A 10,648-nucleotide genomic window follows, 5' to 3' on the forward strand; every position below is an offset into this window, starting at 1 on the left:
TGGAACTCAACACTCACACATTGGACACCTTATGGAAAGAAGCGAAATAGTGGACGCCAACGAAAGCGATGGAGGGACGAGCTGCAACATTACCCTACTTGGGAGAAGTGAACATAGGCGTAGATCCACGGGGATGATAAATCCCCCAATATTTTGTCAGGGGGATGGCCCATACAACCATCCCCCAATGCTGACGCCTGTATGTGGGCCCGGGGGGCGGTGGCACTGGTCATTATGACGCCTATATGTTCACTTCTCCCAAGTAGGGTAATGTTGCAGCTCGTCCCTCCATCGTTTTCGTTGGCGTCCACTATTTCGCTTCTTTCCATATAAGGTGTCCAATGTGTGAGTGTTGAGTTAAACTCCAGAGACCAAGATATCAGATTCTCCCAGAACACTCATGGAGAAGAGAAGATCGATGAAAGCAGAGGAACAAACATATCCATACAACGTGTCGAGTAGGGGCATTCGGTGAGAGCAAAATGTAAAAAATATGGGGTCATTGGGTGAGAGCATGATTTTTGGCATTCGGTGAGAGCAATTAATGTAAAAAATATGAGGCAGGGACAGATTTAAGCAGTGGCCCGGTGGCCCGGGGCCAGTGGATTTTGCATCGGGCCAGTAAACTTCCAACAATGCTGGCCCGGCGGGCCACTAGATTTTTGAGCCTGATATAACACATTTGAGACAAGATATAATCAGTGATGGCCATATTTTACACACAGTTTCTGCTCCGCCTGTCATCTGTAATTTATATCTTTAATGATTTTTCGTAAGTTTATATTCTTATTCTTGTTTGCTAGCAAGTTGGAAAGGCAGGACTACTGACTGAATTTGTGTTAGTAACTACACTCTTTACATTGAGTACATTCAGTACAAAACAAGGTTTGCTTGACTTTAAAGGGCTCAGCAAAGTTTCCACATGTTATTTTTCGTGGGAGAGCACATCAGAAATATCGAATTACATTTTGAAAACGAGGATGTCCTTCTGATATCATAACATTTTTTTTTTGAAATTCGCGATATACACATTTCATGACAAATGATTAAAAATTCATATAGATTTTTTTCCAAAAAACACCAAAAAAAAAGGTCATTGTTTTTTATTGCAATAGAACAAATTGAAAAAGCTGGGCCAGTAAATTTATTACAGGGCCACTAGATTTGACATTTCACTGGCCCGGAGGGTCAGTAGAAAACTAAAACCTAAGTCTGTCCCTGATATGAGGTCATTTGGTGACTGAGAACATGGCTTTTTTTAAATGGAATCTTTGGGTGGGAACCGAAACAGCGCCACAGAAACCTCGAAATCGAATTTCTAGTTCTAAATGGCTTCAAATTTCTTTGTTTTTTCAAAATAAGTAACAAAATCAGTGATAAATGAAAGTTGCTGTTCAAATTAAACTTGTAAGGGTCTTTGGGTGATAGCCTAGATCAAATGGAAAAATAGGAGGTCTTCGGGTGACAGAGCATGTGCTCGTAAAAAATTATGGGATCCTTGGGTGACAGCAATGCTGAAAAAGGGGTCTTAACAGCCCTACATACGCGTCACCTCCAAAGTTGGAGTGCCCCCCCCGGATCAAATCCACAACTGAAGAAAACCTATAAGAAACTAGCGCAGGGGAAACAGAAAATCACAAGCCTCCTCGATAGTAATGGTCGAGAAATCACAGACCAAGATCAAATTCTGAAAAGAAGAATTCTATGAACACTTATATGTGCTAGGAGGGGTCGAGGGGACATCATAAACAAAGAATTAGCAAAGCTGTATACAACATGTATATGCAAAAGGGTAGAGTGCCAACACAGTGGAAAGAAGCCACTATGGTTATTCTGCACAAGAAGGGGGACAAGCGAGCGAGACATAAAGAATGATAAACCCACCAGTCTGCTCTTAATTAAACTTGTACAAGCTGTACACAAGAATACTAACAAACCGACTAGAAAACATACTGGACAGCAATCAACCAATTCTCCTACATAAAAATTATAAAAGCAAATTACTATTACAAATAAAAAGTCAATAACTCTTGGAATAATTTCACAGGAGCGGAATGACAATCATGGGTTTTAGTGTAGAAGCCTATGGTGGCTTCACCTCCCACCTCATCTATGGTCATTTTTGATGGTCGGTTCTGATGAGCGCAAAGAATGGATCTACGATGCGCATTTTTTTTTAAGACGGATAAAAACCCTTAGGGGGTTGGCACAACCCCCCTCGTAGTTCTAGGGTTAAAGTCAAGTTGAGGAGGAATGTTTTCAGATACAACGTGAGCTAACGTGAACATGTCTGCTCAATGTTTTAACAGTATGGAGTAAAATTGGGACTAAAATCTACCTGCTGAGCGAGGTCAGGTACATTTTCAGTGCCAGAACTGTGGCCAGAATAGGCATTCTCTATCCTTCCGAGAAGTGAGTAACTGCTTATAATAAAAATTCCCTTTAAAAGGGAAGGCCAGCGTCAATGCAGAAGAGGTCTTGTAAATAGTTTGGGTCACCGTGAAAGGCATTTTTAGGATCACGCTTACATCCATGTTACATGACAGTTCACCAAACCATCAATGGTGAGAACATGCACACTGAAACAGCAAAACACATTAACTCCTATAACTCCTGTCAACTCTTTAATTCATTACTCCAAATTGTTCTGTATTTTTGTCTTTACTGCTTTTTACCCATGCTTATTATAAAAATCAAGAAATACACTGCAGTTGTTAGTTAATTCGCTATGTTAACTCAACTTACATGCACATTTTATTTTAAAATAATTTTATATTATTTCGCAATGTATAGTTTACTATAAAGTAGATAGTGGCAAGCACATGATAAAGGACTGATCATTCACTACAATCTTCACTTTTAAACTGTATTTTTTGAATGTGTTGATTGTTAGTCCGAAACTCCTGCAAAGCTATGGACATGGCATCTTACCTACTCCATTCTGTAATCTGCATTGTGTGTTTTCTCAGTCTTCAATCATTTTGTTGAATGTAATTTTATGAATCAAATAAAAAAGATAGAAATTGGCCTCACTTTATAGTTATGTGTCATTTTACAGTATTTATCATTTATAAAGTAAGACAATAATTTATTTATTTTCTATAAGTGCATGTCAAAATATGGGATATATTGTTCAATATTATAGCTAGCCCTAAAAACTTTATTTTCAATCGGATTTTTCCGTTGAAAAGACAAAACTGATGTTAAAGATAGCAATAATATCATCAATAACATTTTGAGTCAATTTTATCCATAAAACGATACAGGATAGGATAGATAATTACTTTGACTTCAATGTGGTCCATATAATGAAGATTTTGATTCCACAACATTATTAGATCTGTTATCAACATATCAATTATGCACTCACAGGCAACCAAACATCATGCTATCAGTAGTCCACTGATATGACCTCGTGATCATTCCCCGCTTTGACCATGTCATTTTTTTTGATATGCTGATTGCTGAACAAGTTTATGTTTATATGTGTAGGCCTAACCTATGATAACTTTTTAAGTCATAATTAATTCAAACATAACTTTGGCAATACTCAATCGTTTTCGTTCGTTGAAACGGTAAAACATACATTCTTTTCCTTGCAAATCGAATTAGCAGACATCAAAAACATTTCCACCACGAGAAGTAAAAAAAATAATTCATACCAATAGAAGAAGGCTATAATCTTAGCTAATCTTTAGTGTACACAAACCCCATCTCAGAATTAGGTACCAGCGCCCTATGCGCTGGCGAAAAATGAGGAATGCTATCAAAAAGCTCAAAAACCCTGCACTAGGCTTTTGTACAGAACAGGCAAAGACAAGAAGAGGAACAGAAAGAAGAATAGCAAAATGAAAAAAAAAGGATGTCTGCAGTAAAGAGAAACTGTCACGGAACTGTCCCTTAATTAGACAGTTAGCCTGTACCGATGAGCGTCTGATTTTTATGTAGTCTAATGGTTTTAAAGGCACTCAATCCCAGGACTCACCTTCTTGTTTAATAACACAAAAATGAAAATGTCAAAATTATGAATGTAGCAAGACTGGGATTTTTTCTAAGCTATATGATTTGTTTATGCTAGAAAAAATGTTTACAAAAATACTGTAAAATGTATGATTGAGGAAATTTAAAATAAAAAGACATCAATAATGCAATACTTGGTACATTTATTGCCAGTCATGTGCAGACTTTGTGATTAAAAAGATTGTCATGTTGCCAACTTATTTTTTCGATTGACTGGTTTGTACCAGACTGTAATGGCAGCACAAGGGGGAGGGGCATTCTGAAATGGTCTAATAGTGGAAATTGTTCCCTTGATGTCCTCCATACCTGACCTTCTAGTTGGGCACCGCATATGATCAATCAATATTGTATCTCAGTCATAATAATTATAGGTTAGAAAATATTATCTTTAATAGCTAGTGTAAATATGACCTCAAATGGCTATCTTCAGAAGATAGCAGAAATGTTTGACTGGATAAGGCAATAATTGATAAATATTTTCTCAACAATAAGAGTGGCTCCACAACCTGGGGTGGGGATTTAATTAAGTTATGTGTGTGTCAAATAATGTGTGCCTCAATGGATGCTTCCCCACCCTCAATATTTAAAAATAATGTTCTGGAACCTTTTACCATAGATGATTCTTCAAACAACAAAAAATTCATTAGACCTGAAAAATATACTGGAAAGAACAATTTTCAATTTCCAAAAACTTTTTCTCCTGAGGGTTCGGCATACCATCTACAGCCAACTTCTAACAAGAAATAGAGTGTATTGTATTATCTTAGGGTGCAGTATAGAGCAGATGCCCTACCTCAGGTGCTTAGAACATATATTTAGTTGTCCCATTTGTTTTATAATTGCTTTTGGGGGAATTAATTAGTACAGTAAAAGTACAGAAAATTTGCCTAATCAGGAAGAGAATTTTGACATATCCATCAGCATTAAAAAAGTCAATGGGGTCCAGGAGGCAGTCTGGCTTCCCCATAAAGTATATAGACTCATTGTACATGATTTCAAGGGTGTGTGGGTGGGGTGGTGTGTGTGTGTGGGTGGGGGAGTGGATATAGGGAGAGACAGCTCATGCCCCATATCCTTCTGGGTGAAATATTCACAACGTGACCATGTAATACTGTTGAAAAGCACTACAAATAAAGAAAACACCATGGATGAAAGTCAACATACATGTGTAATTCAAGATTGCAGACTACAAACTTGAAACAAACGGACACTAATTTCATATTATTGAATTTTAATTTACTTCAGTGCCACACATACATAAAAAATATTACAATAATGTTACATCATTTATTATGAGATACTAAATATAAGTATTTCTCAACTACACCACAATATCTTATTTACTAAAATAAAACAAAGGTTACAATGCTTGAATTGGATAGAAGTAAATATAATGTTACTATAATGGGAACTTAAAATATAATGTAATATCTACTTTTTTTTAAATAATTTTATTTTTTGTACTTTTTTTTATATTTTTGATTTTTATCTTTTTTTGATTTTTTTGTTTAGCTTTTTATTATACAAGGTAACATAATTTGTACAACAAACAACACACATTGATATATATACAAACTGTTATTTATGGTATACGTATACAATGTTGTGACTTAGCTGGGGGGTTTTCAACCCCCCGAGCTAGGTACTGTTTTTCTATCCGATTCCTCTTCTTTCTTTACCTAGCTGGGGGTTACACCCCCCCAGCTAGGTATTCTAATGCTATCCGATTCTGCTTTCTTCTTCTGGCAACAAAAACTAGGTAATTTCAAAATGCTTCTCCTCCTACATGTTACACCCTACAATTACGTAACTTGCACATATGTATCGCCTATATCCAGTGCCCATATGGTGCAAACAGAATTGGGATCAAAGGTCACTAAAGGGCATTTTTGGTATATAACCAAATATCTTCAAAATGCTTCTTCTGCCACATATTACATAGCACAATGACGTCACTTACACATGTGCATCGGCTTTACCCAGTGCCCATACCTTGCACACAGAATTGGGGTCAAAGGTCATTAAGGGGTAAAATCTTACAATTGCATTATCTGGACATCTGTAAGGAGTATGGGACTCAAACTCGATACAATAAATCTCATGACCAGGGGAACATTTTGCGGGGGTCAGATCAAAGGTCATGCAGAGGTCAAATTTTAGAAACGCATTTCCTGGACATCTGTAAGGGGTACGGGGCTCAAACTTGGTGACAACAAACTTAATGATCAGGGGAACATGTTGCCATGTTGGAACACTTTGCAGGGGTCAGGTCAAAGGTTATCTGGGGTCAAATCTTTATAACTTCATTTTCTGGATATCTGCAAGGGGTATGGGGCTCAAACTCAGTGACAACAAATCTCATGACCAGGGGAACATTTTGAAGGGGTCAGGTCAAAGGTCATGTAGAGTGTCAAAGGTCATCTGGGGTCAAATCGTAGAATTTCATTTTCTGGATATCTGTAAGAGGTACGGGGCTCAAACATGGTGACAACAAACCTCAAGACCAGGGGAACATTATGGAACATCATGCATAGGTCAGGTCAAAGGTCATCTGGGGTCAAATCTTAGAATTGAATTTTTGGACATCTGTTAGGAGTACGGGACTCAAACTCGGTGAAAACAAACCCCATGACCAGGGGAGCATTTTTGGAACATTTTGTAGGGGTCAGATACCTCCACAACACCAATATGCCCCAGCTAGGTTTGTGGTCTATGACCACCATTTGCCACTAGTTACACAGCCGTGACGTTTTCTTACAGGTTCTTTCTTCTTTCTTTCTTCTTTCTTTCTGCCGACCACTACATTTGCTCTAGCACTTACATGCTTGTACCGATTTTGACCTAACTTGGTCACAACCATCATTGACCATGCCCCTATATGTCGTATGAAACTCGTGGGGTCAAAGGTCAAGCAGGGGTCATAGTGTCAAAACGTGATTTCAACTCAAAATGCTTCTTCTCTCACAGATTACGTAGGAGAGTGACACCACTTGCACACATGCATTGTTATTATCCAGTGTCTATGGGGTCCTCACAGATTTGGGGTCAAAAGTCATTAAGGGGTCACTTCCGGTATAAAACGAAAAACCTTCAAAAATGTTTATTTGCTAAGAAAAACATAGGACAGTAACGGTATGTTTACAAATAGATTGTAGTTACTCTGTGCATATGTGGTATTTTTCTATTTAGGGTCAAAGGTCATTAAGAGGCTACTTCCGGTATAAAACGAAATTCGTTTAAAATGCTTCTTCTCCCACAAATTACGTATGACAGTGACGCCACTTGCACACATGCATTGTTATTACCCAGTGTCTATGGGGTTCTCACAAATATGGAATCAAAGGTCATTAAGGGGTCACTTCCGGTATAAAACGAAAACCTTCAAAAATTTTTATTTGCTAAGAAAAACATAGGACAGTAACGGTATGTTTACAAATAGATTGTAGTTACTCTGTGCATATGTGGTATTTTTTTTATTTAGGGTCAAAGGTCATTAAGGGGCTACTTCCGGTATAAAACGAAATTCCTTTAAAATGCTTCTTCTCCCACAAATTACGTATGACAGTGACGCCACTTGCACACATGCATTGTTATTACCCAGTGTCTATGGGGTCCTCACAAATTTGGAATCAAAGGTCATTAAGGGGTCACTTCTGGTATAAAACGAAAAACCTTCAAAAATTTTTATTTGCTAAGAAAAACATAGGACAGTAACGGTATGTTTACAAATAGATTGTAGTTACTCTGTGCATATGTGGTATTTTTTTTATTTAGGGTCAAAGGTCATTAAGGGGCTACTTCCGGTATAAAACGAAATTCCTTTAAAATGCTTCTTCTCCCACAAATTACGTATGACAGTGACGCCACTTGCACACATGCATTGTTATTACCCAGTGTCTATGGGGTCCTCACAAATTTGGAATCAAAGGTCATTAAGGGGTCACTTCCGGTATAAAACGAAAAATCTTCAAAATTTTTTATTTGCTAAGAAAAACATTGAGAGTGATGGTATATTCACACGTGAATTGTGTTTACCTATTGTACATGTGGTATTTTTTCATTTGGGGTCAAAGGTCATTAAGGGGTCACTTCCGGTCTGAGACGAAAAACCTTCAAAATGCCCCTTTCTGCCACAAATAACATAGCAAAGTGGTGCCACTTGCACCCATACATTGACATTAGCTAATGTCTATGGGATTTTTATATATTTTGAGGTCAAAGGTCATTAAGGCGTCAAAATACGGCTGTGTTCGTGGTCTTAGACCACAGCTAATTCTTTCTTCTTTCTGGCAGCAAACTTCAAAATGCTTCTCCTCCTACATGTTACACCCTACAATTACGTAACTTGCACATATGTATCAGCTATACCCAATGCCCATAGTGTCTAAACAGAATTGGGGTCAAAGGTCATTAAGGGGGCATTTCCGGCATTTAACCAAATACCTTCAAAATGCTTCTTCTGCCACATATTATATAGTACAATGATGTCATATGCATATATACATCGGCTATACCACGCGCCTGTAACTTGCATACAGAATTGGGGTCAAAGGTCATTAAGGGGTAAAATCTCACAATTTCATTATCTGGACATCTGTAAGGGGTATGGGACTCAAACTCAGTGACAACTAGTGGCAAATGGTGGTCATAGACCACAAACCTAGCTGGGGCATGTTGGTGTTGTGGAGGTATCTGGGCCCTACAAAATGTTCCAAAAATGCTCCCCTGGTCATGGGGTTTGTTTTCACCGAGTTTGAGTCCCGTACTCCTAACAGATGTCCAAAAAATTCAATTCTAAGATTTGACCCCAGATGACCTTTGACCTGACCTATGCATGATGTTCCATAATGTTCCCCTGGTCTTGAAGTTTGTTGTCACCATGTTTGAGCCCCCGTACCTCTTACAGATATCCAGAAAATGAAATTCTACGATTTGACCCCAGATGACCTTTGACATGACCCTTGCACAGTGTTCCAAAATGTTCCCCAGGTCAGTAAGTTTGTTGTTGTGGAGTTTGAGCCCCGTACCCCTAACAGATGTCCAGAAAATGTATTTAGAAAATTTGACCTCTACATGACCTTTGACCTGACCCCTGCAAAATGTTCCCCTGGTCATGAGATTTGTTGTCACCAAGTTTGAGCCCCGTACCCCTTACAGATGTCCAGGAAATGCGTTTCTAAAATTTGACCTCTACATGACCTTTGACCTGACCCCCGCAAAATGTTCCCCTGGTCATGAGATTTATTGTATCGAGTTTGAGCCCCATACTCCTTACAGATGTCCAGATAATGCAATTGTAAAATTTTACCCCCTTAATGACATTTGACCCCAATTCTGTGTGCAAGGTATGGGCACTGGGTAAAGCCAATGCACATGTGTAAGTGACGTCATTGTGCTATGTAATATGTGGCAGAAGAAGCATTTTGAAGATATTTGGTTATATACCGAAAATGCCCCTTTAATGACCTTTGATCCCAATTCTGTTTGCACCATATGGGCACTGGATATAGGCGATACATATGTGCAAGTTACGTAATTGTAGGGTGTAACATGTAGGAGGAGAAGCATTTTGAAGTTTGTTGCCAGAAGAAGAAGAAGAAGAAAGAAGAATCGGAGAGCATTACAGTACCTAGCTGGGGGGTGTAAACCCCCCAGCTAGGTAACAAATCTCATGACCAGGGGAACATTTTCCAGGGTCAGGTCAAAGGTCATGCAGAGGTCAAAATTTAGAAATGCATTTCCTGGACATCTGTAAGGGGTACGGGGCTCAAACTTGGTGACAACAAACTTAATGATCAGGGGAACATGTTGGAACACTTTACAGGGGTCAGGTCAAAGGTTATCTGGGTCAAATCTTATAATTTCATTTTCTGAATATCTGTAATGGGTATGGGGCTCAAACTCAGTGACAACAAATCTCATGACCAGGGGAACATTTTACAGGGTCAGGTCAAAGGTCATGCAGAGGTCAAATCTTAGAAATGTATTTTCTGGACATCTGTAAGGGGTAAGGGGCTCAAACTCGGTAACAAAAAACTTGATGACCAGGGGAACATTTTGCATGGGTCAGGTCAAAGGTCATCTGGGGTCAAATCTTAAGATTGCATTTTCTGGACATCTGTAAGGAGTATGGGACTCAAACTCGGTGACAATAAACCTCATGACCAGGGGAACATTTGCAGGGGTCAGATACCTCCACAACACTAACACGCCCCAGCTAGGTTTGTGGTCTATGACCACCATTTGCCACTAGTTTCATCTGTGTTTCATGCCTCATAAAAAATACAGACGTTTGTGTACTGAAAACCGCTTATAAAACTTTGTTTAACTAGAGAGTCTCTGGTACCTTTCCCCGGGACCTTTCCCTATCTCTTAAAACTTGTATACTTCATATCAATTACAGTAAGTTGTAATGAAATATATATGATAACATGAATAGAATAAGTAATATTTTTAGGAACAAGTTATATACAAATGCTGGATAATAACAGTAACTTAAACTACAATCTAACATCTACTTTTTAATAGTTTTAAATGTTTGTATTTTCTTTTTAAACATTTTTTTTGGTTTGCTTATGTTTAGTTTTTATTATATTTATAGAAAGCTTGCTCACATAATTTTTAGAAA

Source organism: Amphiura filiformis, chromosome 15 (genome assembly GCF_039555335.1).
Source record: "Amphiura filiformis chromosome 15, Afil_fr2py, whole genome shotgun sequence".
Taxonomy (NCBI): domain Eukaryota; kingdom Metazoa; phylum Echinodermata; class Ophiuroidea; order Amphilepidida; family Amphiuridae; genus Amphiura; species Amphiura filiformis.